General features: G+C 44.6%; 1 non-coding gene across 1 annotated transcript; it reads right to left on the bottom strand.

Moving 5' to 3' along the window:
- Nucleotides 1–13,150: 13,150 nt before the first annotated feature.
- TRNAS-GCU (transfer RNA serine (anticodon GCU)) lies at nucleotides 13,151–13,232 on the bottom strand. Its single transcript has one exon. It is a non-coding gene; the product is annotated as a tRNA-Ser (tRNA).
- Between the last annotated feature and the right edge of the window lie 9,641 nt (nucleotides 13,233–22,873).

Below are 22,873 nucleotides of genomic sequence, written 5' to 3'. Positions count from 1 at the left end.
GGGTGTTGCATGGGCATTCCACTGCAAAACCCATTCACTTTGACGCTGCCATCTATTATCAAGAGAGGCTATATTAGGTGGCAGTGCTGAATTTAAGAACAGGTCAGACCTGTTCTTAAGGTGGCGAAACGAGGAGAAATGCTTCATTTCTCCTCATTTTTGCTTTTTCCATGTGTGCTGCTAAGCAGCACACATGTAAGTTACAAAATGGCATTTAAGCTTTGTTTATGTGCAGGAAGGAACTCCTTCCTGTACATAAACAAACCTTCCCTGCCTGCGCTGGCGTTAAGTTGTAAAACTTATCACCATCGCAGGGGGAAACGCTAGGCTGCACCATATCCTTGGTAATATGGTGCAACCTAGCGTTTCCGAAGTGGCGAAGATAGGTAAGCCAAGGCGGCTTACACCTCTCTTTGCCACTTTGTTGCTAATATGCCCCTGTGTTCGCTGGTGTGCTACTCCCATTTCCTCCCCAGACCCTCCATGTTGCTTTCCCCCACCAGTACCCTCCTTGTGGCTTACCTGTCGCTCCCACTGTATCTGTGCTACTTTACACTCCCACCCTTCCACATGTAGTTTTTGCTCTCCCAAACGCCCTCCTAATGTCCCCATGTTGCTTTGGCTGACCACACGTTGTTGCTTTGGAGAAACTCCCGTCATTACTTTCATTGCCCCCACCCCACGGTTACTTAAAAAAAGTACCAATCCAACTTGGATTTGTAACTAAAAAGAAAAAAAACATCCACATCTTTTTTTTATTGTCAAACTTTTGCCACCGATGCTGTGCCCTGTGGCTAAAAAACATTGGCAAACCTATATAGATAAAACCAATAGACCACAAAGGCTCTGCCAGTGAATCTTCACAATCCCTCTCATCTTTATGGTCCTAATAACATCCTTCTCAAGAGTGACAGATGAAGATACCAGTAGTTTTTTGCATCAGACACGTGTTCTGAAAATGTCTTGGGCTTATGACAAACTTCTTATTTTTCTTCATGCTTACGCGTGGAGGTTGAAGTTCCTTAATTATGCATTTTCCAAATACAATGAAGTTATTGCGCTGTGCACAGACAATATCAAGAGTCAATTTGACGGCAGACGTGAAAGACTCACATTTATCTATTATTCGCTCTGCAGCTTTATTTTCTTTCATTTTTAATTGCCTTTTAGTTTGCCAGTATATTGGCTTTTACATGATTTCTCTTCATACTTCCTTCATGACAAAAGTTGTACGCATTCGATTTTATCATTACATCTGCTCCTTTGTTTACCTTAACATGACAAATACTGATGGAAAGGGTAAAAGGTTGTATTTATAATTAAGCTATATCTACCTCTGAAAAGTGTATTTTAATGAGAATGTATAAATACAGCTTCTGGTTTTACGAGAAGCGTGTGCAACTCCTGTCTTCCATTTATAATTACGATATATTCCTATTCCTGTACCCGTTTTAATGAGTATGTGTCAATATAGCATCTGGGATCCCAACCAACATTTGTAACTTCAGCTGGAAAAAAGTCAGAGCATACAAATCACTGTGTAAAAAGCATTCAGAAATAAAATAGAAAGTCAAAGTTTAACCTATACCAAATTTTAGCTCAACATTACATAATGATTGCATGGCATTAGAGAGTTGTGAATGCTCTTAATGAAACTTGGGTTTTTTCATTGTGTTTAATTGTTTAACACTTTACATCAGGGCATATCTTTCTTTTCAGAGCCTGCTCCCGCCATTTACTTCAATCCACTAACTTCTCGTCAAGATGCTTCTTGGCAGATTGCCAGATACCGCATAGCAGCCTTGATGATTACCTGGATGTACCCTAGCACCCTCCCCTCCGAGGCTCCTTCGTGGCACCTGATTCAACATGGCAGCCAAGTCGATGGCTCTTGTGAGCCATGGTGGTAGCAGATATGGGATTTGGCAATGCTGGTGGAGGTAAAATAAACTGTGCCGACAATGTTAAGTCAATAGTGGCGACCAGCCTTGTTAAAAGCTTTGAAAAAAATGAAGATATTGTTGACTATACGCTTAGAGGCTTATTTACAAGCCACTTGTGCCACTTTTGCGTTACTTTTCCCATGTTAAAAGTGATGTAAAAGTGAGGCAAGGGCCTTTTAAATAAACCCCTTAATCCCTTAACTGCTGGGGCTTCCCCCCCTCAGTGCTGAGCCCTTTTTTACTATTTGGGGCAGTTGGTGCTTAGGGCTCCATTACTTATTTTCCACGTGACTCATTGTCAGTGAAATTGCTCTCCCTCCCTCGCACCCCCACCATTAAGTGATGCCTTTCCCAGAGCCCCTGCACTCTCAAATGTTGGAATTTGAGGCCCTCCTCCACCCGCAGGTTTCACCTGCGCCTCATCCCTGGTGGTCCAGTGGACCTCTGTCTCCATTCTCTTGCTCCACTTTTTCTCTCCTTTTTCACTAGTTTTTTCCCCTCACTTTTATCTCCCCCTTCACTCTCCTTTGGGTCTTTCTTCCATTTTCTGTTGTTTTCCTCTCATTTCAAGCTCCTCCCTTCACTCTCCTTCTGTATCTTTCCTCCGTTTTCCACTAGTCTTTTACCCTTATCTCAATCTCCCCATTTCGCTCTCCTTCTGTGTCCTCTGTGTCTTTCCTCCACTCTTTCTTGCACTTTTGCTGCCTCATTTGCACTTTTCTCTCTCTTTTAAAATTTTTCCGTTTGCCTTTTTCAGACAGTTTTTCCCTGCCACTGCTGCCCCTCGGCCCCTCCCCCCAGCACGACCAGTGCAACCGGCCCAATCCAGCTCCCCTCCCCACTCCCACCTCACAGCTGTCCAGCCCTCCCGGTTACCTACTTATTGGCCGCCACGCCGCAGGCGTGCCAAAGGCAAGCCCGTCTCGGCCCGTCCGCGACCCGACTGCGACCAGCGCCAGGAACCCTGGATCTCTGCACCGGCAATGCTACGACCCAGTGGCACTCCATGCTCTCAACCCAGGCCACAAAAACAACTGTAAGCTAGCATCACCAGCCGTCACCCACGGACCCTTCAGCTGTCACCGCTGCCGGCACACCTGCAGCACCGCCAAGACCACAGACCCAGCGCAACCCACCCACAAGAACATAACCGAAACAAAGACCCTGCAATGCATCCTCCTCAATGTCCAATCCCTCCACAAACAAGCCACCGAAATCTGGTACCTCCTTGACAGCACCACCCCAGATGTAGCATTTTTCACTGAAACCTGGACCAACACCACCTAGGAACCGGACATCGCCTTTCCCCAAGGATACAAGATCTCCAGGAAGGACCGCCCCACCGGTCCGGGAGGAGGAATTGCCATCCTCCAGATATTCACCCTACACCTGAGCACACTCCCCGACGAGCCCACTGACCTGATGGAGTGAATGAATGTTGGATTTATAGAGCGCGTGGTTACCCGGAAGCGTCCCAGCGCTGTACCACTGGGGAACCAGTCCTGGCTTTCCCTGTGAGATGGTCCCTTTACTGGGCATCCCTAAGGTGCAGCCAGGCATCCCCGGTGGTGATGGGGCTGGAGTGGAGATTAAGCAAGCTATTGCCCTGAGTTGCAATGTGGGACCCCATGGTTAGAGTTGCACAAGGTGAGATTTATCAGGCCCGCTGACATTGGTCCTGCACCCGGCCGGGACACCTTCACTTCAAGATACTAGCCAGCACTACCTCCACCCTCCGTGGAACCCTCTTCTACTGATGCCCTGTACTCAGCTGACTTTTTGCCAACTCCATCATGGACATCATCTCCCTGCATCCCATCGCGCCCACCAATTACACCCTACTGGGAGACCTCAACTTCCACCTCGACAACCAACTGGGCCCCAGCACCACATCCCTCGTGGACAACCTCCACAACATTGGACTCCGCAGATCGTGACCGAACCCAGGCACTCAGCAGGACACACCCTTGACCCCCTCTTCACAACAGGAAACTCCATCACCTTCAGCCACACCACCGAACTCCCATGAACTGTCCATCGATGCGTCCACTCCACCTTCAGAACACCCACCATCCACAGACAACATCACCTGCTCCCACGAAGAAACTGGATAAGAATCACTGATGACCAGCTAACCTCATCACACAGCAAGTCCACCCCAACCATCGCGAAAAACGATGACCCCAACACCACAGCCCAAACCCTGCACAGATGGATTTCCGACAGCGCCAACACCATAGCCCCGCTCAAGAAAAACAACAACACCCACGCCAAGAAAGCTAGCTGGTTCACCACCAAACTTCGAGAGTCCAGACGCTCTTTCCGTCGCATCAGAAAGGCCTGGAGGAACACCAAGGGGCATATGTATCATTTGTTTAATTAGTCACAAACGCTACGTTTCGCAAAAAAGAAGCATTTGCGACAAAAAATCGGAAAATGCGATGTATGAAGAAAATCGCATAGCAAAATTAAGGAATAACAAAATTCGCGATTCCTTAATTTTGCGCCAGCATTTAAGGAATCGCAAATTGCGATTCCTTAAATGCTATGTATGAAGCACCCAAGTTGTGCGATTTCTCATTATGAAATCGCAAATTACCACCAAGTTGGTGGTAATTTGTGATTTTTTTCACAAATGCACTTTTTGGCATTTGTAAAGGTGCCATGTAGCGCACATACATGCCCTTAGGGCATGTATGTGCGCCATATGCGCACACATGTAAATTTCGGGGTGCATCAGGGTGTCCTTATGACACCCTTGCACCCTTGAAATTATTCTCAATTTGCGATTCTCAAATTGCGAATCGCAAATTGAGAATAACTTCCCATTCATTCCTATGGGCCTCCTGTCCCATAGAAATGAATGGGAAAGTATTCCTTAAATGCGATTCACAATTTGCTAATCGCAATTAAGAAATATTAAGAAATCGCAAAAAAATAGCGATTTTTTACAAACATCCCTTTTTGCAATTCTCAAATAGCGATTTCTAAAAAATCGCTATTTGAAAATCACAAATGAGGATGTTGATACATATGGCCTGAAATCCACAGAAGCTCACAACTTCTTCAGAGCCCCCACCAACGCGCACCACCAACTACTCAGAAAAACGAGGAAAAAAGCGATTGAAGACGGAATCTCCACTCATGCACACAACAGCAAAGAACTCTTCAACATCATCAAGGAGTTCGCCCAACCTACCAGGGAGTCCACCGACATCCCTCCCTCACAAGACCTCTGTGAAAAACGTAGCACCTTTTTCCACCACAAAATCAAGAGCATCTACGACAACTTCGACAAAGACAACCAACACACTGAACCCTCACCAACCACCCCGACACCCTGAAGCCAGCGATCGACAACTGGACAGCCCTCACCACCGAAGACACACTGAAGACGATGAAGGCAATCCACTCCGGGGCCACCACAGACCCCTGCCCCCACCCCATTTTCAACAGAGCTGCCAAAACTATCGCACCCATGCTCTGCCATATCATCAACTGCTCCCTGACAACTGCCTCATTCCCTGATGACCGGACAAACACTGAGATCAACCCCACCTGAAAAACCCTTGGCGGACCCCACTGACCTCAAAAACTACAGGCCCATCTCCCTGCTCCCGTTCCCAGCTAAAGTCACTGGGAGAGCCATCAACAGCCAACTCGCCACATTTATCGAAGAGCACAACATCCTCCACTTCTTCCAATCCGGCTTCATAAAAAAACACAGTACGGAAACCGACCTCCTCGCCGCAACAGATGACATCCGTACCTTACTGGACAAAGGAGAAACAGCGGCCCTCATCCTCCTCGACCTCTCAGCTGCGTTCGACACAGTCACTTACTGTACCCTAATACGCAGACTCCACGTCACAGGGATCCAAGAAAAGGCCCTCAACGGAATCTGCTCCTTCCTCTCTGGCAGAATGCAGCAGGTCAGACTCCCCCCTTTCCTCTTGGACCCTCCTACACCTACCACCTGCGGAGTCCCCAAGGGGTCCTCCCTCAGCCCTACGCTCTTCAACATCTACATGGCTCCACTCACCCCCATAGTCAGAACCTACGGACTCAACATTGTGCCATACGCAGACAACACCCAACTTATCCTCTCCCTTTCCACCGAACCCAACACTGCCAGACACAACTTTTGAGACGGCATGGAAGCCGTCGCTAAATGGATGAAAAACAGCAGCCTACAACTAAACACAAACAAAACTGAAGTACTCATCATGGGCCCAAACCACGATGCCTGGAACTACACCTGGTGGCCCCCCTCCCTCGGAAGCCTACCCACCCGGATGGACCACGAAAACAACCTGGGAATCATCCTGGACTCGGAGATCAAAATGGACCACCAGATCAACTCTGCCTTGTCCTCCTGCTTCCACACCCTCTGCCTACTACATAAGACCTTCAAATGGATCCCCCTCGAACACAGAAAAACTGTCACTCATGCCCTGGTCACCAACATGCTGAATTACAGCAAAGCACTCTATAACAGAATAAACAAAAACCTCACCGCAAGCTACAGAACATTCAAAACACCGCTGCAAGACTGGTCCTCAACCTGCCCAGACACTGTCACATCTCCCAGCACCTGTACACACTTCACTGTCTCCCCATTGAAGCTAGAGTCACCTTCAAGATGCTAACCCACGCTCACAAGGCCCTCCACGACACCGGACCAGCATACCGGAACAACCGACTCAAATTCCACACACCCCAAAGGACCCTACGAACAGCCCAGCTCTCATACACCGTGGTCCCCGCACCAGAAAGAGCAGCTCCTTCTCCTTCTGCATGGCCAGAGCACGGAACGACCTTCCGCTCCACCTCAGACAGATAACATTGCTCCCCATCTTCGCAAGAAATGTCAAACCTGGCTCTTCGACAGACCCCCTCCTCAATGGACTGGCACCCGTGACCCCCCGGTGCCTTGCGACCCTTATGGGTGAGTAGTCATGCTTAACAAACACCTGATTGATTGATTGACATAAGGTATCCACACTAATATTGTGTCCACTTTTTTCCAGCTTCTTGGGGTGTCTAAAAGGACCCTGGGGTTTTGGATCCCCCTAGATGGAACTGAGAAAATACGCAAAATAGAGCAAAAGTTTGGGTTTTTGGGAAACACGTGCTCTGGATAAAGGTGTCTGTTATTTTCCCTAAAAATTACCTTCTTCCCAGCTTTCAGGAACATGCAGGGCTGAATAAAAATGTAATTTTTTTTACCATAGTATGGGAATTTTCAAAGAGGTAGCCTTTTTTCCTATTTTTGGTGCTCTCCACCTACCTCCAGTTTGTGGTGGAAACCAGTGTGAAACCCATAGGTGATCCAGATAAGCTACATATTTCTGAAAGTTAAAGAAAAGTCTGAATTCAGAAAGGAGTCCTATGTGTAGATTCACCAAGATTTTCCGAAAGAAATGTACTGTTGAAGTGAAAAAATATTGAAAATGAGTAGAAAAATACGGCCATTTGTGATTACATTTTTATCCGCAACTTTTTGTTACAATACTGATTTACACAGGAAATATACCACAACGTCCACTAGACCCTTCTGGTTGTGGGGATTTATAGGATTTGTAGGTTCTCCAAGAACCCAAGGTATCCAGAGCCAACAACTGAGCTGCACTGTACAATGGTTTTTCATTGTGTACCAAGTATAAACCAATTCATATGGTGAAATATGTAGAGTGAAAAATGGCTAGCAAGAAAACCTATGTATTTCTGAAATGGGAACAAGATATGATGTTTAGGAGTAGTGGTTGTTTGTACATCTCTGAATATGTGGGTACCCGTACTAGTATATGATTTAGAGCAGAGGTCTTCAAACTTTGTTGTGCTGAGCTCCCCTAAGCTAAATATTTTGAAGTTGGCTCCCCTTCAAAACTTTATCGCAAGGACTGGAAGAGCTGATGGGGCAGGGCTGAGCACAGAGGTTTGGGCTTGTGAGACCATTTCAGGGGTACTTTTTCTGTAGCTCATAAACCACAGCAAGGTGAGACTTATAAAATAGTAAATGCTTGAAACAAAAACAGAAATTGATCATCAAACACTGCTCCCCATAATTGGGGGAGTTGTGAGCACTGATTAATTTGTGTGTGCATTATTGTATATGCCGTTATCGTGAAGTTAAAAAAAAGGTAAAACCAGCTACTGAATATTTGTTTTGTTTTTTGTTCTTTGTAGGCCAGTTATTGGCCATGGCACCATACAGGCTGACCTCTGCCCCATGGCACTTAAAATCACGGTTCCCAAGCTTTTTTAATGCCCTTTGGCTGCATGTAAATGAAGTTAGCCTGGAAACGGGACATATAAATAGTTTCACTCTTCCAGGCAATACTCATTTACACTTCTTACCTGAGACATTTACGCCCCCTGACAATGCCCAGGGGGTGTGTGGCGGCATTGTGGAAAAGACAGTTTGAAGACATCTGATTTAGAGGATGTTTTTCAAAATGTCTTCTTTCTTACACACTCGCTTACATTCGAAAGGCACACATGCAGCACAGTTCAATTGGTAATAACAAATGTACTAATATTCTATACTCCCACATGTCATTTGATAAAAATGGTACCTCATTTGTGTGAGTAGGCCTAGTGCCCATGACAGGAAATTCCCAAACTGAAACATGTATTCATCAAATGTTTCCACAAAAACTGACCCTTTTTTAGCAAAGCGGTTAGCTGTAGATTTTGTGCGCAATTCAGCTGGCACCTAGGGAATCGTAGCAAATGTGCACCTTTTTGTAAACTAGACACCTGGGGGAAACCAGGGTCGGGTGACTAGTGTGGTTCTCACCATGTTTTTTTACCCAGAATCCCTCGCAATCCTCAATCTTTGATCAAAAACAACACATTTTCCTGTCTTGAAAGTTCTGGAATCTGTGGAGAGCCACACATTTCCTTACACTCAGTATTTCCCCAATTCATCTGATAAAAATGGTACCTCACTTGCGTGAGTAGCTCTCATGCCTCAGCAGGAAATTGTTCAAAATGCAACATGTATGCATCACATTTTTCCAATCAAAACTAACCATCTGTTTTTGCAAAGCACGTAACTGTGGATTTTGGGTCCTAGCTCAGCCGGCACCTTGGGAAATGTAAGTAGACAGGCTCTTTGCAGGTTTCCCCCACTTGCCACCATTTGAACAATTAGCTGCTGGCTAGCCTGCTAACAAGACCTCAGTGTCATTGTTCTGACCCATTGTAAAAGTTATGTCAAAAGCCATATGGGTAAATCCAATAGATCGCAAAGACTAAACTTATTGGCTCTGCCAGTGAATCTTTACAATTCCACTCTGGAATCTTTATGGTCTTGATGACGTCCTTCTCAAGAGTAACAGATGAAGATACTAGTAGATTTTTGCATCAGAGATGTGATCTAAAAATGTCTTGGGTTTATGAAAAAAATCTTAATTTTCTTTGTGCTTACACATGGAGGTTGAAGTTCCTTAATTATGCATTTTCCAGATACAATAAAGTTATTATGCTGTGCACAGACAATATCAGAGTCAATTTGATGGTAGACGTGAAAGCCTCACATTTATCTATTATTCGCTCTGCAGCTTTATTTTCTTTCATTTTTAATTGCCTTTTAGTTTGCCATTAAATTGGCTTTTACATGATTTCTCACACGATATGAAGATTCGGAGCAGTGGTTGTTTGTACATCTCTGAATATGTGGGTACCCATACTGGCATATGAATTAGAGGATGTTTTTCAAAATGTCTTCTTTCTTACACACTGGCTTACATTTGGAAGGCGCAAATGCATCAAAGTCTAATTACTAATAATAAAAGTACTACTATTCTATGCTCCCACATGTCTTCCGATTAAAATGGTACCTCATTTGTGTGAGTAGGCCTAGTGCCCATGACAGGAAATGTCCAAACTGAAACATGGATACAGTAAATTCTTCCACTAAAACGGACCCTTCTTTTTAGCAAAGTGGGTAGCTGTGGTTTTTGCACCCAATTTAGCCACCACCTAGGCAAGCTGAGCAAATGAGCACATTTTTGTAAACTAGACACCTGGGGGAAACCAGGGTCGGATGACTTGCGTCGCTCTCAACATGTTTTTTTTGTACCCAGAATCTCTCGCAATCCACAATATTTGACTAAAAACAACACATTTACCTTACATTTCTGTGTGGAAAGTTCTGGAATCTGTGGAGAGCCACAAATTTCAATTTCCCCAGTTCACCTGATAAAAATGGTACCTCACTTGTCTGAGTAGGCCTGATGCCTCAACAGGAAATCGTTCTAAATGCGACATGTATGCATCACGTTTTTCCAGTCAAACTATCCATTTGATTTTCCAAAACAGGATTTTAGGCCTTAGCTTAGCCGGCACGTTAGGAAATGGAAGGAGACAGGATTTTTACAGGTTTCCCCTCACTTCTTGCCCTCATTTGAACAATTAGCTGCTGGCTTTGCAACTCCGAGAGTGCACTGAGGCCTGCTAACAAGATCTCAGTGTCAGTGTTGTGACCCATTGCAAAAGGTATGTTGAAATGGCTCTACCCAGTTGGCAAGTGCTGACTTACTTAACCCCTTCGATGCTGATGACGAGCTCAGCTCGTCATCACCCACGGGTGGCGTGTGCTGATGACGAGCTGAGCTCGTCATGTAACTCAGAATTTTGGAAATCCCAGCACACAGCGGGAAAACCGCTAGCAGTCAAGGTGTTAAAGGTCCTTAGCATATAGTGCCAAGGATACCAAGGGCATATAAAACAGAGTGGACGCACAGGGCTGCAGCACTGTTTGTGCTACTCTAAGTGTGACAATAAACAAAATGGCTACCAGTCTGTCACTGCAGACTGGAAGAACAGTGTGTTCACTGCTAGTTTGACTTTGCCATTTAAACCAATGGCTAATCCTCCCTTCCCTTAGGAATATATATGTAAGTCTCCCTTAAGGAAGAATTTTAGAGCCCTCAGGCAGGGAGCTGCATATTGTTCAGATAGGCATATAGGTTTATATATGTCTTAGCAGCAAAACCCTTGAGTTGTCATTTTGCAGAGGAAAGTTAGTAGCCCTAATCGCTATCACAGGGTTGCAGGCTGACATTCCAGTCTTGCTATCGTCTGACTGGGACTACCCAACTGGTGACGTTAAGGTATCAAAATAATCGTAGAAAGTTGCCATTCTGTGCCATAGCTAGTCCAGTGGCCTCCCAAAGGCTCTGGCATACAGACAGCTTTCTGCCTGACTGGGGTGAAGTGGGAACAACTCCCAGGCTCAGGAACAAAGGCAGTTGCTGCAGAGTGAGGTGTGACCTCCTCGCCCAAAAAGGCTGCAAGGGGTTTTAGCCCAAAAATCAAGCTTCAAAGGAAGCTGTCTTTGAATGGTTGTCTGTAAATCACACCAGAGCAAAGTGCCTTTTGTTCCTGTAGACAAGTTGGTGACAGGGCCGGAGACGGAAAACCCATCCCAAACCACTTATCTGTGGGCGTGTAGCTCTTAGTTAGCCACACCTCTGGGGTGGGGTACCAAGCTCATCAAAAGTGGAGGAAGAGTTCAGACATGAGGAGAGTAATTAGAATACTGTACTTTAGAAATGCCAAATGCCACGCATCACCAGTACTTTGTCGCCAAAGAGGGGGGGGACCTACTAGCCCATTTGCTGTTGACCATGCTGCTCCTTCAATGCACTTTCACAGGTTATATTGGGCACCCCTGGCACCCTGAATTTCAGTACACTGTGTATTTGGAGAGAGGACCAAGAGAGGAGTGTCCTGTTGCCTTTGAATCTGCATGAAGCAAGGTTGTACCATCGGAAGGACTGCACCTGGTGCACTTTGCCTGTGGCTTCTGGCTTCTGGCTTGTGGAGAACTTGATTCCCATCCCCAGATCCAAGAAGTGACTCCAAGGGTCAGGCAGCTGATTCTTGGATTATCACCAGGGACATCACAACTGTGAAAGCCAAGCCGACAAAGCAGTAGTCACTTCTGAGGGTCGCAACTGGACACACCAAGGGACAAATAAGAGACAGACAAAAGTTGTATCGCACGAGAAGGCCCCACTGCCAGATCATATATAATACAATCAAATCCTCATTGGATATCGGGAAAACTTGCGGGTGGGCCAGGTTTTTTTTACCAAAAATCCCTTGCAAACCTCAATCTTTTACTAAAAAATACATTTTCTCTCATATTTCTGTGATGAAAAGTTCTGGAACCTGTGGGGTGCCACAAACTTCCTTCCACCCAGCAATCAGCGAATTCCCAATAAAAATGTTACTTCAATTGTGTGGGTGGACCTAGAGCCCTTGACAGGAAACAGCCCAAAATAAAGCATGGATACATCACATTTTTCCACTCAAAACTGACACATTTTTCGCAAAGTCGGTACCTGTAGATTTTGGGCCCTTGCTCAAAGAGCACATATGGAAACCGGGCAAACCTGCACATTTAAAAAAACTAGACAGCTGGGGAAATCTAGGGTGGGGTTACGTGAGGTTTCCCACTCGTATTTTTTCCCAAGCAACCCTTGCAATCCTCAAACTTTGACTAAATAAAGCACATTTTGCTCACATCTCTGTGATGGAAAGTTCTGGTATCCACAGGGAGCCACACCTCTCTTGAACCAAGCATTTCCACAAATCTCTCGATAAAAATGGTACCTCAATGTTTTGGCTGGGCCTAGCTAGTGCCTGTGACAAAAACAGCCCAAAACTCAATGGCTATGAATCAATTATATTTCACTGGAAACTGACCCTTTTTTTGCAAAGTTGGTAGCTGCGAATTTTGGGACCAAGCTCAGCTGGGAATCTAGAGTAACCTTGCTGATTTGCACATTTTGAAAACTAGGCTCCTGTGAGAAGTCAGTGCGGGGTGATTTGCCTGGATCGTTCAAGGTCATTTTACCCTTGCAAAAGTCAAACTTTGGTCAAAAATATATTTTCCTCACATTTCTGTGACGGAAACATCTGGAATCTGCACCGAGCCGCATATTACCTACCCCTCTGAGTTCCCTGATAAGAAATGTGTAGTGGTCTCGTCCACCCCGCGTGGGCTCGATTAGCCTAGGTCTCATCCTGCCGGTTGGCACTGGTGCACGTCACTGTGACAGTTAGGTCGGACAGTGGGTGCCGGCCATTTTACGCCTATCAGGCTTGCACATCGGATTCAGATGTGGGAACTAAATAAAGATTACTTGTTAAACCTACACTTGCCTTCGAGTTATTACACTCGATTTTGGCAACGAGAATGGGATACGAACCCATGCGTGCAAAGCACAATGGATTAGCAATCCATTGCCTTAACCACTCGGTCACCTCGTCGCTTCACATTGGTGGGTGGGCCACAAGACCACAACACAAAAAGGCCTTTAAAAGCTTCTTTGAGTGATAGCAAAGCCATAGATAGGTATGCTGCTCCAACAGCCTTAGCTTAGCCTTGGGTTTTAATGCTTTCAATAGCTCTGAATTTTAATTTCTATCTTTACTCCCATTCACTTATCCCCTGGTAAACACTGTGTTTCCACGCTTTCCTTGGTCTGATGCAGCTTCCGTCGATTGAGCGTATGGAAGGCGGGAAGGTGGAACTACCCCCTCCGACTTGCACTTCCAGCCCATTCAGCGGGCTAGTGGCTTGCAAGGGTGGGTGCATAAAAAGAAATGGCTGGTCGGACACGCAGCGTACGTGCCACTGTCGTACTAAAGGTGCATCAAAGGCAAGTCTGTCTGCCCCAATCCTCATCCAAACAGGGACAGGGACCATGATGTTTGTCAGTTAGAACTAGAGACCAAGTGTAAGCCTTACACCACAGTGTTTCTGCTATAACTGCAACCAATGCCCAATAATTGCTGTCAGGTCATTGACCTTGGGGCTCGTACATTAACCTGTAACTGCTGTAGGTTGGCCTGCTTTAGATCCTCTAATGTAGGGAGCGCTTATACAGCCCAACACAGTTCTCTAAAGAATGCAGGTCTGGAGGACTTTCATTAAATAATGTTTCCTGTTCATTGCCACCCTACTAAAAATTTCATTTTTTCAGTCTGAACTGCCGCTCACTTCCTAAACAACAGCAACATGTATTCAATTTTCTTTGTGGCTATAAACATGATGCTCTATTTCTTACCGAGAAGTGGCTTCATGCAGACTCATCACCGGATATTATTGCGGCCCAGCCAGCTAACTTTTCCCTGGTTAAAATAGACTGAGGAATTGCTATTATTTTTAATAAGGAGTATACTTGCAAAATTGATGAGCTTCTAATTCCTGACGGTGATGCTCTGACATTTACACTAAATCTGACACAAAAATGTACATTCTCTGGAGTGCTGATTCATCGCCACCCTGGTTACCCTGGAAAATGGTGCACCTCTGTACCTGACCTTTAGGCTCCCCATATCCTGTGTATCTCTAACTTTACTCTGCTTGGGGAGCTCAATCTTCATGTTAAGGACCTGGATAATAATCGCACTAGATCCTTCACTGTGGACTTGGGCATCCTTGATTTGACACTGCGCAACTCCTTACATACGCATATGACAGGACACCTCCTAGATCCCATTTTCTATAATATCAAGAGACTACTGACAAACCCTTCATTGTGACTTTGTTGGTCGGAACATCTCACTGCACCATTTAGGATCAGAATGGCCTCCTGTCTTCATCCCATCACATGGCCTTCTCAGAAAGTTAAAGCTAGAAATTGGTCTAAGCTGAACCTTGTGGCTCTCAATAAGCAGCTACTCAGCACTAAGCCCCCCTCCTACAACATCATGATTCGGATCAAACTATGATCCATCATTGTTTGGAGGAGGCATTTGATACCACTCTTCCTGATTTCACTAGGGGTGTACTTCGACCCTACACACCTGCCCCTTGGTTCTCTGAGTCACTTAGATCTGAAACGAAAGACTGCAATGTGTTGGAAAGATGCTGGGGGAAGTCATACACAGTAGATGCTAAGTCAGAATATAGAGAATCACTTAAAGCTTATCATGCCTCTTGGAAGTCTGCCTGTGCTTCTTATTATACAGCTAAAATTACTTAGGCCCTGAATAGCCAGAAGACCTTTTTTAAAGTGCTGAAATAACTTTTGGATGTCAATAACATCCTGTCCAAGCCTTCACTTTCCCAACAACAATGTGATGAATTAGCTCTCTTCTTCACTCACAAAATGTATAAAATGTATTCTCAGCTGACCAAAGACTTACTGCTTCTAGCACCTACATCCAATGGCAATCCCTTACAATCAATTAAATGTGGCTCTCCACTGGACGCTCCCCCCCAGATTCCCCCAGATAAGCTCTGCCTGTTAGACCCACTTGCCATAGTGATAATTATGGAGGTTCTGAGTACATCTCTAAAAGAGGAACTGGTACCTCAGAGATGGAAGCATGCTCTAGTTCTCCCTCTTCTAAAAAAGGCCAACTTGAATCCTGAAAGTCACTCGAACTTCCGCCCCATTTCCTTGCTATCTGTTTTCTCCAAAGTGCTGGAAAAGCATGTCAATGCCCAACTCTCATCGTTTGTTGACGCACACTACCCTCTCCACCCTTCTCTGTAGGGATTCAGGGCTAGGCAGCACTGAATCCACCCTTATGGGCGTAACAGAACTTCTCAGAAAATATCTGGATGAGGGAGGCACGGCCGCGCTCATCCATTTGGACTTGAGCTGGTCTTTTGACATGGTGCCCCATCCTATCCTGGTTCATAGGCTGGAGTCAATAGGCATGACAGATTCAGTCCTTGGGTGGCTCATCTCCTTCTTAAAGGACTACAGGTTTCAGGTTGTTTCATCCAAAATGAAGTCCCGAACACAAGCCTGGACTTTTGGTGTCCCGCAGGGATCCATCCTAAGTCCCTTACTGTTTAACATCTATGTACGCCCTCTGGTGAACCTAATAGAGAGTTGTGGACACACCCTTTTTTCATACGCTGATGATACCAAGGTCATCTTCTCCTTGTCCTCCACACAGAGAAATGATCCATCCTTACTGCATCTGGGTATGACAAAAATCGCAGCCTGGTTGTACTAAAACTCACCTAAACTTAACAGTGATAAGATCAAGGTCCTAGTTTTAAGCAACAACTCCACCCTCTGGGGGGCAAAACATTGGCCAGAATTGCTAGGGACCCCCTCTCATTCTGGATTCTAAGGTAAATATCCTGGGGTTTCTTATTGATATAAGTTCTCTATTAAGCCACAGATAGCTAAGGTAAATGCCACTTGTTTTGCAGTCCTTAAATGGCTAAATAAGATCTTGTGGCTTATTCCTGTATCAGCACAATGGACCGTTATTCAGGCACTGGGTATTTCCCACATGGACTACAGCAATGTACTGAATTTACGTGCCGATAAGTCATCTGTACAGCGGCTGCAAATTGTCCAGAAAGCCGCTGCTGCCAGACTGCTTTATCACTTATCCAGATATTTTTCTTTTTCTCATTTACTAAAGGAACTTCATTGGCATAAGGTGGCCAAACGGATTGAATTCAAAGCATTGTGCTATATGTTCAAGGCCAATTTCGTCTGGGACTACGTTACATTCAGAAACTAGTATCTCCCTACCAGCTGACTCAGCTAATAAGATCCTACCCAGGTCCTGTTTGGTGTTCCCAGGCTTTAACTATCCCATACGAAGGGCCATTCTTTTGCTTACCTGGGTCCTAAGCTTTGGAACTCGTTACCGGATGACTTAAGAAACTGAAAATCCTTTCTTGCCTTCAGTAAGATGCTGACAACTTGGCTAGTCTGATTTTGCACTGTTGGAACAGCTAATCTGCAATCGCCTTGTGACGGAAAACCCTTCGGGCAGCTGTGTATACTACAAGTTGATAATAATAATAATAAGCAATCAGGGTAGCTGCTGTGTTTAGGGTTCTGCTGGGGTGCCACCCATGCAAACCTACAAACTACAGACGTTTATTTAAACTAGACAGCCAGGGGATTTCAGGGTGGTGGGCTTTGCGTAGATCCCATGAGGTTTTCTTACCCATAATGCTCAGCAAAACATAAACTATGCCTGAAATCATACATGTTCTTTGCATTTCTGTGGTGGAAACCTCCGCAATCCACAGGAATTCTAAAAATTCCTACCATGCGGAGTTACCTCACTTGTACCAATTAAACGCCCGCAACAGGAATGGATCAAACCAATGTCACATCACAGCATGGAGCAAACTCGCATCACAGAGCTGTAAATCCACAAGTAAGTAATTTTGGAGCCCAAACTTGCCATTTACTTAATGGCTTTAGAAGTCAGCCTAAAAAACAAAAATCTAGATGGTATAGCATTTATGCTGAACATGATTTTGAACAGTTATACTAACAAAAACAGTCTTTGCAATGTTTTTTAGGTATTTCCTGACTATAAATAGGTAATTTCTCTAAGTATATTGTTTGGAAGCTTTTGACTGTATTAAAGAGTCGAAAAATTAGACCTAAAAAGAAAAAATACTTACTTTTTGAGCACTATATTTCTAAACTAATACAACAAGCACTAAAACCTTAGACTTAAAATAAATTCCCTTTTAGCAGTATTAAACCTCAATTAACTCTCCTGATAAATTGAGGTCCTATAAATTGGACTTTCAATGTTACTAATTTGAATTGGAAGCCTTTTAATACACTGCATGAAGATAATTGCTGGTTTATTGCTCGTTAAAGATCCATTTAATAGCTTTGCAACAAGGTTGAAGCTTTATTGTGAACATTCTTGGTCAATAAAAATGTTGCTTAAATCTACGACATTAACAGTGGACATTTAATTTTCATTTTCAGATTTATTTGATAATACTATGATTCAGATCGAAAGCAGGAATGATTTAATTTATGAATTAATTATTTTCTTAAAGTTTTCAGAAATATGGTCCTAGTTTTCCTGCTTTTCAGAGTGCCAGGACAAAGTTATGTTCCTAAATATATTTCTAGTAGTGCTATCAAGTTCTGTGTTGTGGGTAACCAAAGAGTCATTCTTGGTTCTGACCAGTCCCAGGGTGATCGTGGCATAAAATAATGTATTATGTGCATGGGTGTTTAGTAGCTTGCATTGTCGTGCATCAGCAAACAGAATTACAATGTATAATGTATTTGAAGAAGGAGTAACAATACCGCATGAATGAGAGCCTCATCACCCAGATATGACAATTGCCCCACCTGGAATGCTCACACATGAACATTCTAAAGAGGATTTTAATACCAGAGATGGAAAGTTGGTGAGGAAAAGGAAAACGGACAAAGAAGCACCTATGTCACATGCACTTTACTGAAAGGTGGTCTGTTGTAATTCGGGCTGCTTCAGAGCTGTGGAGCAAAAACGTTTTGCAAACATTTTGGCTCGTGGTAGAACGAAATCCACTGTAATGTTACATCATCTGTAGGGGCAGGCAGTTTTTGGGCCTCCTTTGGAAGGAACTAAAACTGAATTGTAACTCATTCATGGATGTTTTGTGGCTAATGGAAAATCAGCAATTTCGATGTTGTGTGCAACATTGAAAAAACAGGTCATGTAGCTGAACCTGCTAAAGTTTTGACGTTTTTTATCAGGTTTAATGGTCTCTAAGGATCTCTGCTTTCTTCAGAACTATACTCTATTTGCATTCCTTATGCATCCATTGTAGCACTGGGCTTTTGAGGTTCTCCGATTTCAGATTTTGTCCCGTATATAGCCGCCATTTTGTGTCCTGTCGCCATTTTGTGTTGCCCTCACTCAGGCAGCACGGTGAACGATGTGCTTTTGCTTTTCCAGCTGCTACGTGTCCTTTCAGTTAAAAAGTAACTCCATTGTCCTTGTTCATGAATCCCGATGTCAGGATCTGGCTGAGTTCGTTAATCCATGTCTGGTTTGATTGATCCCTGTCTCGGCCGACTATTTGTCCTCTCCTATTCTTTCCTTATACTATCTTATCCGACTGGCCTTCGCTATTCTCTCCTTGTATGCTCCTATTACACAATCATCCTTTGAGGCACACAAGTACGTCCTTCCACCTGCAAGAGGGGATTGTGGACACCATTACTGATTAATTTGTCGGGAGGGGTAGCACACGGGGTCCGACAAAGGGGCGTATTTTGAGATACCTGATAGCTTCTTTTCCAAGTTTTCTCATGGGTTCGTTTTGTATGTGCAAGGAGTGAGATATTGTAAATGTGTTTGCTATAAAAGATTGTGTGCCACGGATTGAAGTGGCAGTCTCCTTAAAATCCACCCTGCGTGTAACTTCTGGGAGAACTCTGCTTAGCTGCGGCTAATAAACCTGGCTTCCACGCTCAACGGAGTGTCTCGTGTCTCTGTTAGTTACAAGGCAGGTTAATCTGGGGATTTAGGCGTGCCCTGCGCCGCCCGGCCCATAAGGCCCGGTTCTCCAACTGACGCCCACGTGAGGCAGTTTCAGTGGTAGAGGTTCAGCCCGAGGGTCGTGAGAAGCCCCGCAAGAAAATTCCGGAGGATTCGCGAGCCACGTCAAGCGACCCCTGTATGTCGAAGTGGACCGAAGGTCTTTTACAGAGCGGCTACTCCTTTCCGACGGCTGCTGATGACTGCTGCCCTGACTACCACCCTGCTTTAGACCCTCTGGTGATGCTTGGTATTGCGAGACGTTAGACGGACCTCCGTTGGCGTGAGAAGACCATTTAGTTAAGTATTTGTGGGTAGCGCCCACTTCTTTGTTTTGTTTTTTGTTATTCGTCTGTTGCAATAGTCGAAGCCGAGGGGTGAGTACTTTTGTACTGTGTTCTTTGCTTTTACTCCTCGAAGTTAGTAAAAGGATCAGTGTGCTTAAAATGCCTGGCCTGACCGGATTAAGGAAATTCTGTTGTTTTTGTTGTACTAGGGATTCCTGGCTTGAGGAGTCATGGCCGATTCCTCCGGTTGGAACTTCCACTTATAAGCTCTATTCTAAGCATGGTGTTGGTCCCATTGCCTTTAACGACGCATGGATCCGATACACAAAGAAAGATGGTGTCTTACGGTGGCCACAAAATGGTAGCTTTGAGCCTGACATATTAGATAATTTGGAAGCAATTTTGTTCAAAAGAAAAGCCAGGCCGCAATGTTTGACTCCTTCCGCCTTTGGCGTAAGGAAGCCAAACAGAGAGAAAGTAAACAAGCAAAAAGAGATAGGAAAATGAAAGATATGACGGTTATAAAGGCTGCCCAACAATTTAAAGACGATGAGACTGATTGTGCGATTGAGGTCTCGGATAGACAGCATCGGATGGCAATCGATAGGTGCTATCCTGTGTTACCTTCACAACGCACAGATCTTGATGAAGATCCCTTAAGGTCTCATTTGTTGAAATTACCTCCGCCTTATGCGCCAGGTGCTAATGCACCTGTATTATTGCCACATGTGCAGCAACCTGTTGTTCAGCCAGGAACTCCGGCACCTGCACCATTGCCTCTTCCAGTAATACCGCCTGCACCTCGGTTGCCACAAACTTCTGTACCTAAGTCTCCTTTGCCTTTTGTGTCTCTTGCAAGGAGTAGTCCTTCTCTTCCTTTGCTTAATACTGCGTCTCCAGTTTTGCTCCCTACTTCTTCTCCGATTCGTAATCGGCTAGGTGATACTGTCTCTGGTCTTTTTCCCCCTTTTTGGTCCGTTCAATAGGTCTCCTGCTTTCTCCCGAAGGCAATCCAGTAGCCAACTCCCAGATTCTGAGGAACGAGTTGTATTTGACTCCCTTGCTCATAAATGGATGATGAATGGTCCGCTGTATAGTGTATCCGATATACTGAGTACCTTTCTCCAGTGGAGTGCGCCTACACAGAGATACGTTTTTAATGCTATGTGTGACGCACTCACTAAAGGATGGGAGGATATGAAATTGGATCTAACTCCTCAGGGTCTATCGGATATACAGGATAGGTTTGATAAAGGACTTATTATGTGTCCTGACGTTAAGGATGCTATACAGACACTTGTTACTTTCAGGTCCTTATATTCTTCCCGGACTATTCCCCAACCTGATCCTGCAGTTAGACAGAAAACTAAGAATTATCCTATGAGAGAAGTTCCTCCAGTATGGAGGGAAGCAGTTCAGCAAGCGGGTAATGTTCCAGGTGTCCCTGCTCATTTTCAGCGTGTATGGGTACATGTTCCTTGGAAACGAGCTGAAGTTTTAGCACTTAAGCAGTCTTTGCCGGACCCTCGTAAAAATCCTGCTGGTTTTTATAAAGAGTTGTCCCAGACTGTTGATGCAAGTATTATGAATTTGACTGATGTTGATATGTTGATGGGGAATGTAGTTCCACAAGCAATGTGGACTCGGATTCGTAGAGAGGATCATGAGCAGGCTTTGGGTGGTACTTGGGCTGATATAGTTGCCGCAGATACAGCACAAGTGGGTGGTGCTAAACCAGATGATTTGATTACACAGTTGCCTGGTAGAATAATAACTTTAATGAAGACAATGATGCCTGCCTTATCCGTTAACTGGGATAAGTTAGCTGCGTGTAAGCAGAAGAAAGATGAGCGTGTTTCTGATTTCTTTACCCGGTTTGAGGAGACATTTATTGACCATAGTGGTCAGGATTTGAGTACTAAAGGTGGACAGCGATTATTTGTGGATAAATTTGTCTTCAATCTGCTTCCTGAATTGTCTCATAAGTTGAAAGATTCGGAAAGTTCTTGGGCTGTTACTTCGTCTGCCCAAATATTAGCTACTGCTCAGTATTATGAGAATAGGGACAAGGAGGAAAAAGATAAGGCTGAGAAGAAGACTAAGGATTTAAAGACGAAAGTTCTTCTTCAGCAGGCTTATCCTCCTCGTTCCTGTCAGCGTCCGTTCCAGCAGCCTATTCAATCTCAGAGGTTGCTGCAGAAACCTGAGCCTTTTGTTCCGCGACATTTCCTTGGTCCTAATCAGTGCGCCTATTGTAAAGAAGAAGGCCAATTTAAGAATAGTTGTCTGGTTTTATTGCAGCGTAATGGTGGATTTCAAGGACCAAGAGGCTGTGGTGGCTTTCAATCAGCACCTAGGGGTAGAGGGCGAGGTGCGTTGCCTCAGGGGCAGCGTTCCTTTCCCCCCAGAATTCTTTGAAATATTTTGTTCATCAGAATACTCTGTCTGCGCAATATTACAATGATGATTATTGTGTTGAAAGTGAGGTTCAGGATTTTAATTCTAGTTAGGACAGCCATGGACAAAGTAAGGGAGTCGTATCAGTACCAGTGGATCAGAATGGGCCTTATGTTGAGGTAGTTGCTTTGGGTGTTGTAGAGCCATTTCTTTTGGATACTAGTGCAATGAGAAGTTCTATGATCAATTCAAAACTCCCTGGGGCACCTTTGTCTGGCTTAACAAACGTTTCTGTAGGATTTTCTGGCGCCCCATTTGCTATCCCAGTTTCTTGTCCTTTGCCTCTTTCGATTGGTCCTTACAATCTGGAAGCTCCACTTATTTTAACAACTGGTTGCAGAGAGAATTTGTTGGGTTTGGATCTGTTGAAATGTCTTCATGCAACATTGTATTGTTCCCCCTCTGGTGTGCGTCTTTCTTTGGGTAAGAAATTGGTTTCTCCCATATATCTATCGAAGGATAGTTTTCCGCCTGAGTTGCAATGTCTTCCTGCTACACTTTGGGCTACAGGTCCGAACGATGTTGGTTTGTTGTAGATTCCTCCTTATGTGGTTACTATTAAGCCTAATGTTAAGTTGCCACGTATTCCACAGTACAAGATTTCTAATGATGGTGAGCGAGCCTTGATGGCTATTATCTATGATCTGGTCCGGAAGGGTGTGGTCGAAGAAACGAGAGGCAATGTTTGTAACAGTCCTGTTCTTCCTGTTCTTAAATGCAGCGATCCTTTTCAACCACCTGTGTATCGCTTTGTGATTGATCTTCGGGAGGTCAACAAGATTGTTGTCCCCCAGTTTCCTGTTGTTCCAGATATCACTGCTTTGCTTACTATGATACCCGCCTCAGCGGCATGGTTTTCTGTTATCGATCTGAAGAATGCTTTCTTTAGTA

The sequence above is a fragment of the Lissotriton vulgaris genome, chromosome 9 (genome assembly GCF_964263255.1).
Source record: "Lissotriton vulgaris chromosome 9, aLisVul1.2, whole genome shotgun sequence".
NCBI lineage: Eukaryota > Metazoa > Chordata > Amphibia > Caudata > Salamandridae > Lissotriton > Lissotriton vulgaris.
The sequence above is the reverse complement of the archived record's forward strand: the minus strand, read 5'-3'. Positions and strand labels throughout refer to the sequence as shown.